This window comes from Peromyscus leucopus, chromosome 12, assembly GCF_004664715.2.
Source record: "Peromyscus leucopus breed LL Stock chromosome 12, UCI_PerLeu_2.1, whole genome shotgun sequence".
In the NCBI taxonomy this organism is placed as follows: Eukaryota; Metazoa; Chordata; class Mammalia; order Rodentia; family Cricetidae; genus Peromyscus; species Peromyscus leucopus.
The window spans coordinates 69,384,147-69,402,092 of NC_051073.1; the positions used below are offsets into that span (position 1 = coordinate 69,384,147).

The 17,946-nt window shown below is 41.8% G+C and overlaps 1 pseudogene; it reads right to left on the minus strand.

Moving 5' to 3' along the window:
- Positions 1 to 5,687: 5,687 nt before the first annotated feature.
- LOC119088833 overlaps positions 5,688 to 17,946 on the minus strand; it is a 32,514-nt pseudogene continuing 20,255 nt past the window's right edge.

The window sequence follows — 17,946 nt, forward strand, 5'->3', positions numbered from 1 at the left end:
TTAAGGATCTGAAATATCTTGGCTTCTCCACAAGGGCTGAAATAAGAAAGGTCATTTTCTTTTTTTAAAAAATTAACTCTTTGAAATTTTTTTCATACACATTATGTATCTTGAACATATCTACCCTTTACTTCCCATCCAATTCCCCCAAGATCCTCCATCACATCTACCTTTCAATTTCATGTTCTCCCTTTATAATTATTTATTTATTTATTCTAGCCCATTAAGTTCAGTTAATGTTGCTTCTATGCACATTTGTGTGGGGTCACCCACTTGATCATGAGGAATTTGCAAGTGGCTAAAATGACTGTCAGCCGCCACCAATTGCCAATAGCTCCTTAGCTGGGTTGGTGCCTTGGGAGCCTCTTCCCACTACACATTGGAATTTTTTTAAATTTCTTTTATTAGCATGTATTAGTTGTATTAGTTGCATATATTAATGTGGTCCTAGGTGGTATTTCCATACATGCATGTAGCATGCATGGATTAAATCCAGCTTGCTTTCTCCCAACTGAGTAGTTTTCAAATGGGTAATGTTCTTTTATTCAGTAATTCCTTTTTTAAAGATAAGTCACTCATCACAAAAAGAACTTTATTTTCACTATAAACATTTCTTATTGTTTTCATTTTTTAAATTTTTTTATTTATTGTGTCTTTCACACCATGCATCTCAATCTCATTCATTTCCTGTCCCTTTGTATCTGCCCCTCTGCCCTTTCAACCACTCCTGCAAAATAAAATTTAAGAGAAAAAAAAAAAAGAAAAGGGGAAAATCTTATCATGGAAGCTGTAGTGTGGCACAATGAGTCACACAGTAAACCCTTTTATCCATGTATATTTTCTTGCAAGTGTTTGCTGCAAAGAGTCATTGGTCTGGTTCAAGTCCTCTGGTTTCTGCTACACTATCCGTGCTGGCTCCTCCCTGGGACTCCTCTTGGTTATCCTGCTGTTACCCTGTGTCGTGGAGACCTTACAGCTTTAGATCTGCAGGACAGACCCTTTCACATGGTCTAGCAGATCATAGGTGGGGTGGATGCTGAGGTGGGCCAACTCATAAGCCTGGTTCTGGACCTGGGTAGTGGCAGGGTTGGCCAGCCCACCGGTCTTCATCACCAGGGTGAGCTCTCCAGCATTGTCCTGGCTAGCTCACCCCTTACAGCAACGATCAAGGGTTGGGGAAGTTCTCCTGCTTTCACATCCTCAGGGTTAGCGCTCCAATGCTGACACCTTCAGGGCCAGCTCTACTGTGTTGCCCAGGAGAGGGGCCACTTTCCCAAGCGCTGCAGCCGATAATGGGGAGTATCGGTTCCCTCGCCCAGCACAGGTGCAGGGGCGGGGGGGGGGGGAGGGTAGAGGCATCTTTCCCTTGCCCCCCCCTACTATACCTGTACTGGCTATGTTTCTCTCAGGCCCTCAGGGCTGACTCACCTGTGCCCCTGTCTACAGGGTCAACTCTACTGTGCCGACGAGGCTAGGCGCAGGGCCTGTTCTTCTGAGTGCTGCTGCTGGTGAGGGGTTGGGTTAGGTCCCCCATCTGCTGCAGGTGGCGAGGGGTGTAGGGAGGGGGCTTCTTTCTCTCACCCATGCCACCCCATGGGAAATGAGAGGGTCGCGATCTGCTCTCTCATGTCCTCAGGCCAGCTTGCCCTTACCCCTGCGATCAGGGTCAGCTCTATTTTGCTGCCCAGGTGAGGTGTAGGACCCTCTCTCCTGAGTGCTTCAGCCGGTGAGGGGCTGGACCAGTTCTCCCTAGTGTTGCTGCCAGTGAGGGGCAGGGCTAACTCCGTACAGCCTGATCCTCTCTGCCTTTGGTGGAGCCTCGGACATCAATACAGACCATGGCTACATCAGGATCATGAACATAGACACAGGCCCGGCAGCAGCCCAGGCCCAGACATCCCCACGGCCCTGGGTGGCAATGAATCCACCCACCTCAGCCCACTCCTCGCTGTTTCCATCTCTTCATATATACCTCTGTCCATAGGACATAAACCATTCTGTCTCTCTCACTCTCTCTCCCATGCCACACTGTACGTTCACTCACCATAGTAGTGCCCTGCCTGGTAGGCCTCACAAGACACAGGGCAGGCCCATGTTTTCTCCTGGAAGCCTGGAGCAGTCCACCACAGGCTTGTGGGTGGGTCGCTTTGCTCCACTCAGTCTGTCATGGCAGGAACATGCTTCCCACGTGTTGGAATTTCTAACCAGATCAATACTATACAGTTCTTGTGTAGGTAGCCACAGCTGCGGTGACTTCATGTATGCGAGGGAGACATCACATCCGGAGGACAGCATTTCCCAGCACTCCCCCCCCATCCTCTGGCTCTTTACATCCTCTCTGCTCCTTCTTCCACAATCTCCCCTGAGCCTTGAGTGGTGGAGTATTGATGTAGATGATGCATTTAGGACTCAACACCGAGAGTCATTTATTCTCAGCACATTGACCCGTAATCTTTCTCTGTAGCAAACAATGCCTGCTGTAATAAGAAACTTTTCTCACCAAGGTCGGGAATGCACAAATGCATCGACATGAACATAAATATTTAGGAGGCATCTTGACAACATGACCATTTAGTAAAACAGCATCCATAAGTTCTCCCCTGGAGCCTATGACTAGCCATGGATTTGGACCACATTTTCAGTATGAGGAGGCATGAATCCCTTCCTGTGGGACAGTTCTGAAATTCAACCAAAGGGGCAGTTAGTAACCCTTTCTGCCTGTTGCATTAGTGAACACATCTTGCCTGGGAGGTCAGTACGGTCGCATGCAGGGTCTAGCACTGGGTAAGACCATTGATGTCTTTTCTCCCCCAGGAGCCTCGGTAGCATCTTCCAGCAGAGACGGTCTCTCAGTCTGTTGACTCTTCATTTCTCTGTGTCCTGCAACTGAAGTGTGTAATGTCTTTGGAAATAGAGTCTTACTATCTATTTATGGCGGACCACCAACACTGACTGTGATAACCTGTACTGGTGTAAGTGCCCCTGGGACCCTTGACCAACAGCTTGCAGGGTCAAACTGTGGTAAGGGCAAGGGCATACCCTAACCTCCCCTCTTAGTCTTCTTGTGAAATTGGGGTTTGCTCTTCCCTCATGTTGCAGGTACCCATTTTCCTTCCTTTTCATCCCTTCTCCCTCTCTCCTTCCTTCCTTCCTTTCCTGCCAGCCTCTCTTCTTTGTTTTTCTTTGTTCTGTTTCTCTCTCTCTTTTTTTTTTAACCAACCTCTCTGGTGGTTTCAGCTATCAAGGATGCTGCAGGCTTTTTAATCAAATCAACTGCAAGAAAGAAAGGCTATTCAAGACAAAGTCTTAACCCAGGTTGCTGGTAACATGAAGGTGTTTAAGAAATATTTGCTGAACCATGGATTCAACCATCATCATCACCATACTAGGCCCAAATCTGCTTTTTTTTTTTTTCCTTTTCAAGGAAAACTAGTATCTTTGTAATTGGACAGAACTAAGATATTTAATGCACTGATCATGGAGATGAAACACTCCTCCCACAGGTAGGAAGCAATAGACTTGTTCTGTAGAACAAAAGAAATAAAATTGCTCTTGGGAGTTGTGTTACATGTAGTTCATCAGTTAGAAAAGAAGGGTTTCTAGTGAACCCAAATCCCTAAAACTTCAATCCTAGGAACCTGTGCAAAAGGAATTAGAACACCTAATGCAGTATTGCGTTAATATAAGAACCTCATTTTGACAACTTGCTTTAAAAATCCGATGCGTCTACAAATTTTCCTTCTAATAAGCAAAGAAGTGTGCAACAGATGGAGAAAAAAAAACTAAGAGCAAAGGAATAAAGGTTCAAATGGGGGAAGAGGAGGGAAGGAGAAAGAAGGAAGGAGGGAGAAAGAAAGGAAGAAGGAACGGAGGGAGGGAGGGAAGGAAGGAGCCAGGGAAGGAAGGAATAAATCCTGGAAATTTAAAGTTGCAGAAGGAATGCAGCAGCAGCTTTAACTCGTGTTCCCGTGGCTCCCCCTGCTGGCCAAAACTTTACGAACCCCTGTCACAGGCATTTCCAAGTGTAGGTGGGTTTACCAGTGCAGATGCAGGCTGAGGAGCCGGCCTGAAGATGTATTCCTCCAAACAAACTCATCTCGCTCTGATCTGAAGAAGGAGATGAACGACCAAGGTCGAGATGTGGAAATCTGTACATTCCTGTTGGTTTTTATTTGTAATAGCTATATTAAAGCACTTCATTGTGTTGACATGTGGTCATTGATTTAATAAGAACACACACACACACGCCAGAGATCATATAAAAATACATTAATGATTTCTTTGGGATCTATTACCAGTAACAACAAATATTTATGACAGCACAATACCTTTATAGAATGTAGGTCTTACGAAGGCATTCTCATTAGTCTTTTCCATCCCCTCAGATAGATATCAAAATCAAGACAAAAATCAACATTGCACTAGTTTAAATATTAAATAATTTCTCAAGATAAGGTATCACTTTGACACTGAGCTGAAGAATTTGTGATTCAAGAACCAATATGCCAAGTATTGGGTAAAATGGGGCAGAAGGATCGTGATGTTGAGGTCAGGAGAGGGAGGGAGGGAGGGAGGGAGAGAGGGAGGGAGGGAGGGAGGGAGGGAGGGAGGGAGGGAGGAAAAGAGAGTACAGGGAAATGAGAGGAAGGAGGAGACAGAGGAGAGGGGAGGGGAGGAGAGGAGAGGAGAGGAATTCTCTTCACACAAGAGAATGCCTGAAATGTCTTCCTCCCATTTCTGCTCTGAGAAGTAGAATGATGCAGTAGGACTCACAGTGACATCTATTCCCTGATTTCACACCCTAACATAACTATTATAACACGCTTCACTTACACCTCTTTCTGATCTTCTTACTATTTACATTGACAGTTACTAAGTTCATGTCTAGATGACAGAGGACATGAGCCATGGATGTCCTCTGCATGGACTTAATTGTCAACTCATTTCTTTGTTCTCTTCCACATTTTTACTGGAACAAGGACAAGTTACAAACTAATATTCTAAGAAAAAGTATGCAATACCAAGAATAAGCAAGCAGTGGCCATGGTAAAACCCAAATAACTGTTTGGGGGTGAACAAATTCTATTGAATACTTGTTCATACGTGAGTAAATAAACCAAGAGAGAAAGGGATTTTGAAAAGCTCAAGCGCAAAGCAATTAAAGATTCCTAGATGTTCCTAGAAATGAGCATCAATCCATGCAACATAAGCAATGCTCTGTGAATGCAGTGGAATCTAGGACTGAAAAAGGATAGTGTGCATGGTACCAGAAGTAGGTTGGGGCTTCATCATAAAGTATAGTTTCTTAGGTAGGAAGCAAAGGATCTGGGACAGCCTGCTTGCTCCATCACTCAAGCGCTGTGTGATGTGCCCCAAGTTTATAGGGACAGTTGCACATGGTAGTCAGGGCTGCAGCAGTTCACACCTAACCCAGAAGATTATTATATACCATGCTTTCTGTCTCAAAGGTCTCTCGTATTTAGGAACCTGCACACGCCTCCTTTGTAAACTAGAATTTATGGGGATACAAAGTTAATTTTGTAGCCCATGTTTGCAGCTTGTATTGCACCAGGTATTGAAGAGATTGAAATCACAAAAAGAAACATTGAGTTTCAAAAAAAGGAGCCAAGGACTGTACTTTGGTAAATAAAAACAAAATGTTTCAGTTGAACATAATTTGTAGAAAATCAGCTTAGAGGAAGCAGCAGCAGACGGTGATCAGCTTGCTCACTGCCAAGTTCCACAGCTAAGGCAGACTTGCTAAGTCTGTGGATCATGATGCCCTGGAAGTCATACGTGCCTCCAAACTTATACTGGAACAAATACAGTCCAATTAGAGAAAAAGGAGAATGCCCTTACTTGGAGACACACAGTCTCCTTCCTGGAAAGAACACATACACCAACATAATGATGTCAGGAAGGGGTTACCATTGTCTCTTCAATGAAATTTTGAAAATGTAGAAGTGAGAGAAGAGCTAAAAGGCCTTGCATAACATGAAAGAGTGGAAATAACTCCAATTAAGGTTCCGATGGCCATGCTTAGAAACAATTAAAAGCATAGATTTTTGAACAAAAATATCAGGACTTAAGAACTGTTACGTTTTTTGTTTGTGTGTTTCTCTTTTCATTTCCAAACTGCACAACAAAGACAAGTATGTAAACTTTCTAATCCTATTTTACAATATATAGAATAGAATTGCTAGTGTAACTTACATAAAATAAATTAATTAATGCATACTAATAATTTAGGACATTCTTGCATTGGTTAGTGCTCATTAAATAGAATTTGGATTTTTTCCAATGTGCATTTATTGCTTGTTTATTTATATGTCAGACAGTCTAATAATTTACAGTACAAAAGTGAACAACTTAAGCAAGAACATGATATTTACATTACATTGTGGTTTAGGAAGATAAAAAGTCAATAAAAAATAATGGTAGGCAAGGGCTTTGGCTGAAAATACCTACAGAGACAACATAGAAACCCATGAGAGGACACCACTGTGGCAAAAAAAAAATTACCAGGAAAGGTTGTGGCAAGGATCTAAAGGTAATTAGAGATTTGGCAGAGGCAAAGGAAGAGAGAAAGCTAAGAGGTAGGGAGACACTCTAGGTATGCATATGGACCCAAAGAGAAACAGAGATAGAGCATGCTACCCTCACTGGGCAGATGAACATGTAGGGAACCTGGGGTAGGTAACTTTTGTGTGGGGAAGTAGGAAAAATGCAGATTTGGGAGGTGGGCAATACAGGCTCTGGGCCAGTACATTCTGATTTTACGGTAGCATCAGTGGAGAATATTTAGAGAGAAAATGACAAGTATTGCTTATTTTTCAAAGACTAGCTGATTCATTTAAACTCCAATAAGTTTGAAAGTAACAAACTAATTAGAAGATTTTTACACAGGCAAAAGACGGGCAGTTTGGAGTAGGATGGCGGCAGTGGGCTTGGAGCAGATGGATTTGAAGACGGAAGCTGCGGAAGTTGATGACTAATTGGAAGACTGGAAGGAGGGAAAGAGGATATGTAGAAGTTAGGCTTGGAACCTTGGCTGATGGGAATACTCCCTACTGTGACAGGAAAACAGAGCAGGAGGTTTGGGGGCCTCAGAGCTAATGACTTTGATCTCAACTGATTTCTGATTTTTTAAAGGTTCAACTTCCAGTCTAGCTTAAATGCAATATGATTTAAAAGTGATCCATATTCAGTAGAGACTGCACTTTACATTTTGATTATTTCTTTCCCCTAGGCAAGCTATATACTGCATGCTACTACCTTGAGAAGCTGAGAAGAGGCAGCCACCCATACCTCCCAGTCAGGCATGCAGTCATGGGGATAAACAGCTGACACAGGACAGTATACTTTGTTTCTAAGGTTTGTCTGTACAAGTAGCATTTTCTGTGTATAACAAGGACCTTTTTGCTACAACCATACTAGTCAGTGGTGGCTGTCAGCACAGGAGGACACCATTAGTGTCCAGTTGCACCATGCTGGTCAGTGGTGGCTATCAGGAAGGTGTTCTCCCCTCTTAGATATAGGCACCTCAACAACAAGGACCTGGAGAGATACTGGTCAGCTGGAGACTTAGTAAGGGCGGGATGCACTGTGGGCAGAGTGATGGTGTGGGCAGCACAGGCTGAGGAGACAGGGGCCAAAGCACAGCAGTATACTGTAGAGTCTTCATATCCTGGAGTAAACAGCCAGAGTAGGCATCACCCTTGGGAGAGCCACACTGGAACAGGAGAATTCTGCTACTGAAAGATGAGCAGGTTCTCAGCTTTCACACAATTTCAGAGTCCTGCTTTTAAAAAGATCAATAAACACATAGGGACATAAACAAATACAAGAAGTAAGGAAATCAATTCAGGAAAGCTAGAAAAGTTGGAGAAATCATCATCACTTTGAAAACTCAAAATCACAGAGGATGAATTCAATAAGGAAATGATATCCAAGCTGAAAACTGTCAAAATGAAAGAATCAATAATGATAATAATAAAAACAGTACTGAGGCCCAAACTAATAATCCACGGGGTAGAATAAGGAGCTAAGATAAATCCTAAAGGCAGAGACAACTGATTTGTTGAAATTAGTTAGAGACGGAAATAGATATACAAACAAGAGCTATTTAGAACCTCTTTACAGCATAGAAGAGTGAAGAAGTAAAAAACAAAAATACAAAGCAAGTAAACTATAGCAAAAGACCTATGGGAAAAGAAAATCCAACTAGCCTTAAGGTAAGCACATGAGAATAACATGAAGCCTTTCATCAGCACCCCGAAAGCCCAGGGCAGCCTGGAGTGAGAGGTTTCAAATCATGGAAGTAAACAACTGCCAGCCAAGATGCTGTAGCCAGCAAAGTTGACTTTCGAAATGATGAATAAGTGAAGGACAGTAGAAAACAAGTTCAAACTAAGACAATCCACAACAACTAAGCTGATGCTGCAGAAAATACCTGAAAGAATACTATACACAGAGGAAGAAGAAAGACACATTTCTGAGAGCACAAGAGAGAGTACATTTATGAGGTAAGTAGATGCACAAAGGAAAGCTTGGACATCACCACCATATTGCATGCAGTAAGCCAGAAAACTTCTAAAACTCACAGATAAGAAAGCAAATAACCATGCCTTTAACCAGAGAAACTACCCAAAACTATGGGATTTATCAAATAATCACCTTCAAAGCAATTGCCTCTATGCACCATTTAAAGCACAAGGACCTGCTGATTGGATAAAAAGAAGGTCCCACTACCTTCTGCCTCCAAAAAACACATCTCACTGGCAAAAACACCAATAGACTGATACTCAAAGGATGTCTATCAACCTGAAAAGCAAAAGAAATAAAGGCAAGCTGGGTTCATGTTCCAATTTTCTTTCTCTAGCTGTGATAAAAAACACTTTGGCAGAAAACAGCTTGAGGGGAAAAAGATATGCTTAGCTTATACTTGCACGTCACAGTCCATGCTTCAGGGCAGTCAGGGCAAGAACAGAAGGGAGAACTAAAGGAAAAATATGGAGGAAATCTGCTTGCTGGCTCAGTCACAGACTCATGCTTAGCTAGCCTACATCAGGGCCATCTATCCAGGAAATGATGCAATCCACAGTGGGTGTCAATTCACATCAATTAACAATCAATACAATCCCTCACAGATCAAACAAGAACAACTACTCAACTCTTTTTTCAGGTGATGTAGGCTGTCCAGTTGACAGTTAATGCTAAATTAGGACAAGTAACTATACTGATATCTTATAAAGTAGACTTCAAAACCAAAATAGGAAAGGATAAATATGGCTACTACATAATAATAATGGTAAATATTCATTCAGAAGATTTAACAACTCTAATATTGTATATATACATCAGATGTGGGGGGGCTTCTAAATTATAAAATAAATATTAAAAATCATGAAAGGTTGTGTTTGGTCTTGACGCAATAGTGAGTGACTTTAGTACTCACTCTTATCTTTTGATCATCATCCAAATGAATATCAGAGGTAAACTACAGCATAGATTGATTGGACTAAACAGATATCTACAGAACACTCCATCTAACATATGTAGAATACACACACTTCTAAGCAACCTGGGAAATCATCTCTAACATTGATTACATTTATAGATCACAAAACAAGCCTTAATAAATACAAAAGAATCTAGATTATTATCTGAATATTAGTAGCATATAGTGAAATAAAGCCAAGAATCAGCAACAAGAGAAACCACAGAAAAGCAGTCAAATACTTGGGACACTGAACAGTATGCTCCTGAATTAACTGTGGGTTATTTTATAAGTTGAGAGTATTCCTAGAATTAAATGAAAATGACAGCACAGCTTCACAGAACATAGGATACAATGAAGGCAGTTCTCAGAGGAAAGCTTAAGAGCTTCCATTTAAAAAGTCATAGAGATCCAAAACAAGCCAATGATCCATCCCAAAGCTCTAGGGGAAAAAAAAAAAAACAATAAAGGCTGAACTCAAATGCAATATATAACAAGAAGTAATGAAAGCTGGGACAAATACCGATGAAAAGGAAATTGGAAAAAAAAAAAGGGGGGGGGATTCAAGATTGCAATGGTTGCCAGTGACCACAGAGCTGAGTGCAGCTTCTAGGATCCTGAGAGACCCACAGAGGCTTCGCAGGAAGAGGCAATGGAGGCACAGCATGAGCCTGCAGAGTGCACGGTATCTCCGGGGGAGGGTGGGGGAAGGCAGGTCTTATGAGAAGATGTCTTTCAAAGGTGGTTTCATGGAACTGGAGAAAAGGATGAAACAAGGACCATCCCAACTCTGCAGTGATACGCTCCTTTGTTTGCTGTGGCCGCACTCCCAAATCTGTCGCTGCAATGTCTCCAGTTCTGCTTCTCTCAGCCGTGGGCACCACTCAGTTCCAGAAAATCTGGAAGAAATAAAACAAAAAAAATTAAATCTAGCAAAATTAAATCAAGACAGTGTAAGCACCTTAAACAGAAATATGGCAGGTCATGGCACTGCTGCAATAGATAAAAAATATGCCCAAAGAAAAAGCCAGAACTTGGCAGGCTCACTAACAAATTCTATCAAACTTTAAAGGATGATTTACTACCATACCTCTCAAACCGCTCCATAAAACAGAAAGCGGGGCTGTATTGCCAAAATACTGTATGAAACCAGCATCATTCTGATAACAAAACTAGATAAGGATACACAGACAAAAAGTTCTCAACAAAATATTTTCAAATTGAATTCAACAGCACATGAAAAGCATTGTGCATTATGACCAAGTTGGTTACATCCTAGAAATGCAAGGTTGATTTAACATCAGCAAGTTAATAATTGCAATACTGCACGTAAATAAGCTTCAAGTCAGAAATCATGTCATCATCTCTGAATGATAGATAGTGAAAAGGCACTTGACACAGTTAAATACCACTACATGATAAAAATCCTGAAACACTGGGATAACAAGAAAGTATCTCACCAAAATCAAAACTATATATGACCAATCTAGAGCCTACATCACATGAATGAAGAGAAACCAATACATTTCCTCTAACATCAGAAATGAGACAAAGGTACTCACTTTCTCCATTTTACTCAATGTAGTGTTTAAAATCTTGGCTAGAGAAATAAGACAAGAAAAGGGAATGAAAGACACACAGGTAGAACAGTAAATCAAATTATTCTTTGCAAATGACAAGTTCCTACATTTAAGATACACTAAAGACTCCACCTGAAAACTGTTGGACATGACAAATATAAAATCAGCAAAATCAGAAACTTTTCTGTAGATCATTCACGAAGGTGATGAAAAGCAATTAGAAGAAGCATGCCATTCACAATCCCTAAGAATAAGCCTGACCAAGGAGGAGAAACGTCTCATAAACTTTACAACCCTGAAAAAAAAATTGAAGACAGAGAAACAAAAACACAGTCTAGAAACTTAATGCCATCTCCCTAAAAGCTTCAATTACATTCATCACGGAATTATAAGAGGCAATCCTAAAATTCATGTTAAGACACAAAAGACCCCAAATAGCCAAAACAATCCTAATCAGAAAAAAATAATGTTAGAGGCATCATAATACCCAATTATAATTTGCCATTCTAACAAAGACAGCATGATATTGTCACAAATAGACATGCATATTAATGGAATTGAATGGAGCACCAAATAAACCTATACAGCTATAATAATATAACTTTATATTTATTATTTTTTATTTACATTTTTGTGTATTTGGGGGGGGGCATAGTATGTGCATGTGAATGCAGAGGCCTGTGACAGTCAGAGGTTCCCCTGGAGCTATAGTTATAGGCAACTGTGAACTGCCTAATAGGTCACACTGGGGGACAATTTTCCTAGCTGGACTAGCCAGAATTGGTGGGTTTAGGTTCGGTGAGAGAGCCTTCCTCAATAAATAAAATGGGAATTGATAAGGAAGACACCCAATGTCAACTTTGGCTTCTATGCATACCTGTATACATGTATCCACACGTATATGTGTGACTATACATAGACAATACACATATGCATACAGAGAGAGAGAGAGAGAGAGAGAGAGAGAGAGAGAGAGAGAGAGAGAGAGAGAGAGAGAGAGGAAGAAGGAGGAGGAGGGAGGAAGGGAGGGAGGAAGGAAAAAAGAAAAGCTCCCTCACTGGGAACTAATTCTACTGGACTCTTAACCTTCACCAAAACTGTGAAGAAACATATTTCTGACTTGGGCCATATTTGTTGTTTCTGCAAAGGCCAAAACAGGCATCTTCCAAAACCAACAAAAGTTTACAAAATACTTACAATGAAACATATGTCAGTCCCAGGGTCTTATTTCATGGTAAATGAGTTGCACAGTAGACACCGAGCCCAGGTAGCCATCAATCTTTCCATAAATTGTGCCATTGGGAAGCATCTGGCCTGGCAGAATGATGGAGTGACCTATTAAGTGTTCATCTAGGACATTGGCTGTGGACTCACATCCTGCTGGATTAAAGCATTTTCTCCCGGGATGCTGTATATATTCTCTGAACCAAAAAAATCAATGTGTGGTATCATATTTCCAAGAGTTAAAATGCATAGGCCTAGAAAAAAAATAAAAATAAAAGGAGGCCTGCTTTCACTCACATAACGATCAGATTTGTGCTTTCACATCTACAATTTGGCGCTCTGCTAAATCTTAGCCGTATGCGCAAAAATGCTACCCTTAAAAGTTCCTCCTAAACCTGAAGGCATGTATGATTGGCATCCTAGCTGAGGCTGCTTGTTCTGGTATAATGGAACACCTAAGGAGGGGGAGAGTAATTTAGAAAGAAAATAAATTTATATTGTATAGTACTGGGGCTGGAGATTCAAAGATCCAAAGACTCAAAGGCACTGTGATATGGTGTGGGGAGAGCCTCTTACCACACATCACATGGTAGAAGACAAAGCAGCGAGTGAGCAAGCTAGCTGAATGCTGCGCGTGTGACATCATGATGTAAATGGCCTCCTGCTAAAAGCAAATCATCTCTCAGGGTCCCTTCACCTCTGGGGAGGTTGATGGTCTTGCTACTAACTACTGTGAAGATACAGAGGGAGAAGGTGATATAGAAAGTGAAGCTTTTGGTGAACAATGCACAGGATAATGGTCACAGGGATCAGGTACCCATGGTAGAAGCCTAAGGGGATTTGGCACTTCTCAAGAAGGAAGGAGAGATGGTTTTGAAATATTACTGGGAGACAAGAACAGACACTTGCTTTGAATAAGTAAGGCTGTAACTTCAAGCAGATCCTAAGACAACCTTTCAGTGCTGAGATGAACAAGAATAAGAGATATGGCATAAGAATGCCCCCCATAGGCTCATAAATGCGAATACTTGGTCACCAGGGAGTGATGCTATTTGAGAGGATTAGGAGTGTGGCCTTGGAGGAAATGTGTCACTATGGCTGGACTTTGAGATTTCAAGGGCACAAGCCAGGCCCAGAGACTCTCTCTTCCTGCTGCCTGTGGATCCTGATGTAGAACTTCTCCAGCATCATGTCTACTTGGAGGCCATCATGCTCCCCACCATGATGACAATGGAGTAAACCTCTGAAACCCCTGTCATCAATTGCTTTCTTTCATAAAGTTGCCATAGCTGTGGTGTCTTCACAGCTATAGGACACTGACTAAGACAAAAGACAGGAAGGGATTTGCTCTGATTCATCTTTAGAATGAAGGATGTCTTTTCAAAATATGTTCCTAAATGATGAGCATGAAAACCAAAGTACAGCTGTTTTTTCTAAAGCTTTGTGTACAGCAAGAGTGAAGAAACCATTTTCCATTGGAATAAAACAGAAAATGGGAAATCAATGTAGAGTGTGTGTGTGTGTGTGTGTGTGTGTGTGAGAGAGAGAGAGAGAGAGAGAGAGAGACAGAGACAGAGACAGAGACAGAGACAGAGACAGAGACAGACAGGCAGGCAGGCAGGCAAGCAGGCAGATAGGCAAAGAAACAGATTCACAAAAACACAAGCATGAGGAAATGGTGTTCCTCATTTATCCCAAGTTATTGGTTACTGACATTATATTTGAAAACAAAGTTGGATATCATAATCTTCTTCTTAAATTTTGCTTTATTCTTTCAACTTATTCTTAATAATTTTACTGTAAAAAAAGCATTTTTCCTATTTCTTACTTTATTAGAACACAATGCTTTATTATGCCAACATTTTATAATATCTTTAAACTATTGAGGTACTTCACCATTGTAAATATAACTACTGATCAACAAAATTATTTATAACCCTAACTATACTTAGAAAACATCTTTTGTTGGCAGCGGTAGCGCACACCTTCAATCCAGGCACTCGAGAGGCAGAGGTAAGAGGATCTCTCTGAGTTCAAGCCTAGCCTGGTCTCCAAAGCGAGTTCCAGGAAAGGCGCAAAGCTACACAGAGAAACCCTGTCTCGAAAAACCAAAAGAAGAAAAAAGAAAGAAAAGGAAAGAAAAAAGAAAACGTCTTTCTTCAGTAGTTTAGGTGGTTCCAATTTTTCAGTTTAAAAAATACTTATTTCTTCTATTATATATCTATGACTTTTAATAACATTTGTTATGTTTTCTATTTCTTTTTTGTCTTTTATATTTTAAATTTCTCTTTGGAATTTATTTCCATTATTTTCTTATGCTCCATTTTGCTCTTTTGCTTAAGGGTCTTTGTTCTTGTGTGTACGTTTTAATCTCCCTTGGTGATAAAAAACGTCCCAATGTTAAGTGTCAGGTCCTGCTTTTTCACTTTTGGAAAGTAATTCTTTTCCTGTCTTTTTCTTCTGCTTCTCTCTCATGTAATCCCACTGTCAACTCTTGTAGCTGCTTCCTGTGCAGTTAGAGTCCTCCTGAGAACATTCTTGCCCGTGGCTATCTCTTGAGCTGTTTTCCTAGCAGTTTCAGAGTGTCTGGCTTTAAATACGGGCATCTTGAAGCATCTTAAATGGACTTTTGTGGAGGATGGGAGAGAAGGATCACATTTCCTTCCTTTTTGGTCTACAGACTTTTGCTTAGGTTTGTTTTGGTTTTCTCGATGTTTTTACTAATTAATTTAGTTATAGTTATTAGACAATCTCATACATGTAGACTATGTATTCCAGTTATCGAGTCCTCCCATGTTCTCATCTCTCCCATCATTATCAGTGTCCTCCACTCGACCCCATCACTACCAGGCCCTTTCCCAGATCCATCACTTCTGGTTCTATTGTGTGGCCTATTTGATTTAATCAGGGCTATCTTGTAACAATTGGATTGGAACTATCTATTGAAGCCTGGTGTGATAATCAATGAGTACAAAACTGAAAGTGATGTTTCTCACCTCTCCCTGAATCTATCAATAGCAAATAATCCAACAGTGACAGGTACGGTCCCTGCACTCCTCCTGCACCCATAAGGACCATTAACAAGCTCTTTTTTCTGGGTTTTTTGTTTTGTTTTGCTTTGTTTTTTTTATTTATTTTACATACCAACCACAGTTTCCCTTCCCTCATCCTGTTCCCTCCCTCTACCTCCTTTCTACCCACACTGCATCTACTCCTCAGAAAGGGTAAGGCCTCCCATGGGAGTCAACAAAGCATGCCAAGTTGAGGCAGGACCAAGCTCCTCCCCACTGACCCACATAAAGGCTCAGTGAAGCATCCCACCCTAGGGAATAGGTTCCAAAAAGCCAGCTCATGCACCAGGGACAGATCTTGGTCCCACTGCTAGGGGCCACAAGCAGACCAAGCTACACAACTGTCACCCACATGGAGAGGGCATAGGTCAGTCCCATGCAGGCTCCCTAGCTGTTGGTCTAGAGTCCATGAGCTCCCATGACCTGGGTCTGCTATCTCTATGGGTTTCCCCATCATGATCTTAAACGTGCCCCCCCTTGCTTATATAATCCCTCCTTCCTCTCTTCAACAGGACTCCCAGAACTCTGCCCAGTGCTTGGCTGTGGATCTCCATATCTGCTCCCATCAGTTACTGGATGAAGGTTCTATGATGACAATTAGGGTAGTCACCAATCTGATTACAGGAGAGGGCCAGTTCAGGCACCCTCTCCACTATTGCTAGGAGTCTCAGCTGGGGTCATATTTGTGGATTCCTGGGAGTTTCCCTGGCACCAGGTTTCTCCCTTACCCCATAATGTCTCCCTCTATCAAGATGTCTCTTGCATTGCTCTCCCACTCCATCCCTCCCCCAACTCAGCCATCCCAATCCCTGATCGCTCAAGATCCCATCCCCAAATCTCTTCCCCTCTAACTCCCCCACGCTCCTGTCCCCAGTTTACCCAGGAGATCTCATCTATTTTCCCTTCCCAGGGCAATCCATGCATCCCTCTTAGGGCCCTCCTTGTTACTTAGCTTCTCTGAGGCTCTGGTTATTGTTTGGACAAGCTCATTTTTGTGTAGACTCAGATCAGACATACTGTGGTTACAGTAGCTGTGTTTTGTTTAGGAGATGACATTTCACAACTGTTCTTCCCTATCTTCTAGGTCTTGTATTCCTTCAGTTCCCTCTCCTGCAACATTGCCTGAGCCTTAAATGGGTTGATATAAATGTTTTGTTTAGGGTTAATCAAGGACCTATCACATATTCTTATCACCCCACAAAGCCATGAGTCTCTTCCTGGGGCAGGGCTGGAAAGGCTTCTCTGATTAAAGATGAGAGTATATGTACTTATGGGTATAAATATAAGTATTTAAAAGACAACTATGTGTTATGTCCATTTACCAAAATTACTATTCACTTCCCTGCAAGGCTTATGATCTCTTGAGACATGGGATTGTGAGCGTGCTTACAGTGTCAGCTGTGGATTCTCTCATTCCCTGAGGAGCAGACCTAAAACCGAGTCAGTGAGCAGTTGGTTACCCCATGAAAGAAATGCCACCATCGTACAAATGAACGTACCTTGTCTGACAGATCGGTCTTATAGATTGTAGGATTGACAGCTGGATAAGACATTTGAACCCATTCCTCTTCATACAGCTTCTGTAGCGCCTTCTGGGGCTATGAAAGCTCCCTAGCCAGGAGGAATGTTCCATCTCAGTTCCAGCTTGATTTCTTATACAGAGAAATACACGACACACATGCATCCAAGATGTGGGGCATCTTTGGCACCCAAGAGGAATGACAAAAGCCTGTATTGTCTGGGGGCAGGTGAGCTTGGGTTATATTTAAAAAAAAAAAAAAATGTCTGTCTTGGCATGGTGCCACAAACCTTTAATCCCAGCACTCAGGAGGCAATGGCAGGTGGATCTCTGTGAGTTCAAGGCCAGCTTGGTCCACATAACAAGTTCCAGGCCACACAAGCTACATAGTGAGACTCTGTCTCAGAAAAAAAAAAAAAGGTGGGGTGGTAGGTGAGAAAGCCAGAGGAAGCAAGCCAGTAAGCATGTTCCTCAGTCATCTGGCTTCAGTTGCTGACTCTCGTTTCCTGCCTCGGTTTCTCTCGATGATGTGATGGACGATAACTTTTAAGCTAAAATGAACCCTTTTCACCCCAAGTTGCTTTTGGTCATGATGTGTATCACAACACCAGAAAAGCAACCAAAACAATATGTATTCTACAGACAGGGCATGACCCAAGATGCTTTTGTGTTTCTACTTTACTTTCTTGTTTGATTTGGTTGGTTTCAGTTTGCTTTGGGTTTGTTTTAAGTGAGAGTTTCACTATGTAACCTAGGCTGGCCTCAAATTCATCATCTTGCTTCAGCTTCCAGAGTGCTGGGATTGCATCTATACACAACCCACGTGGGTTTTGGTGGTCACGATACTATTTTCATGTAAGAAGCAAAGTGTAGTCTCAGTTTCACTTTTCAATACACCTGCAATCTTCAGTAATGTGCTAGGAGAGCTAGTCAAAGAGCTTTCCGAATGTGAGGGGACACCAGATTTGGAAGAGAAGAGTGTGTTTGTTTTTCAAATTAAGACTGAGATACTGTAGAAGAGTAGATGTCAGGCTGGCAGGGTGGGAGGGAGGG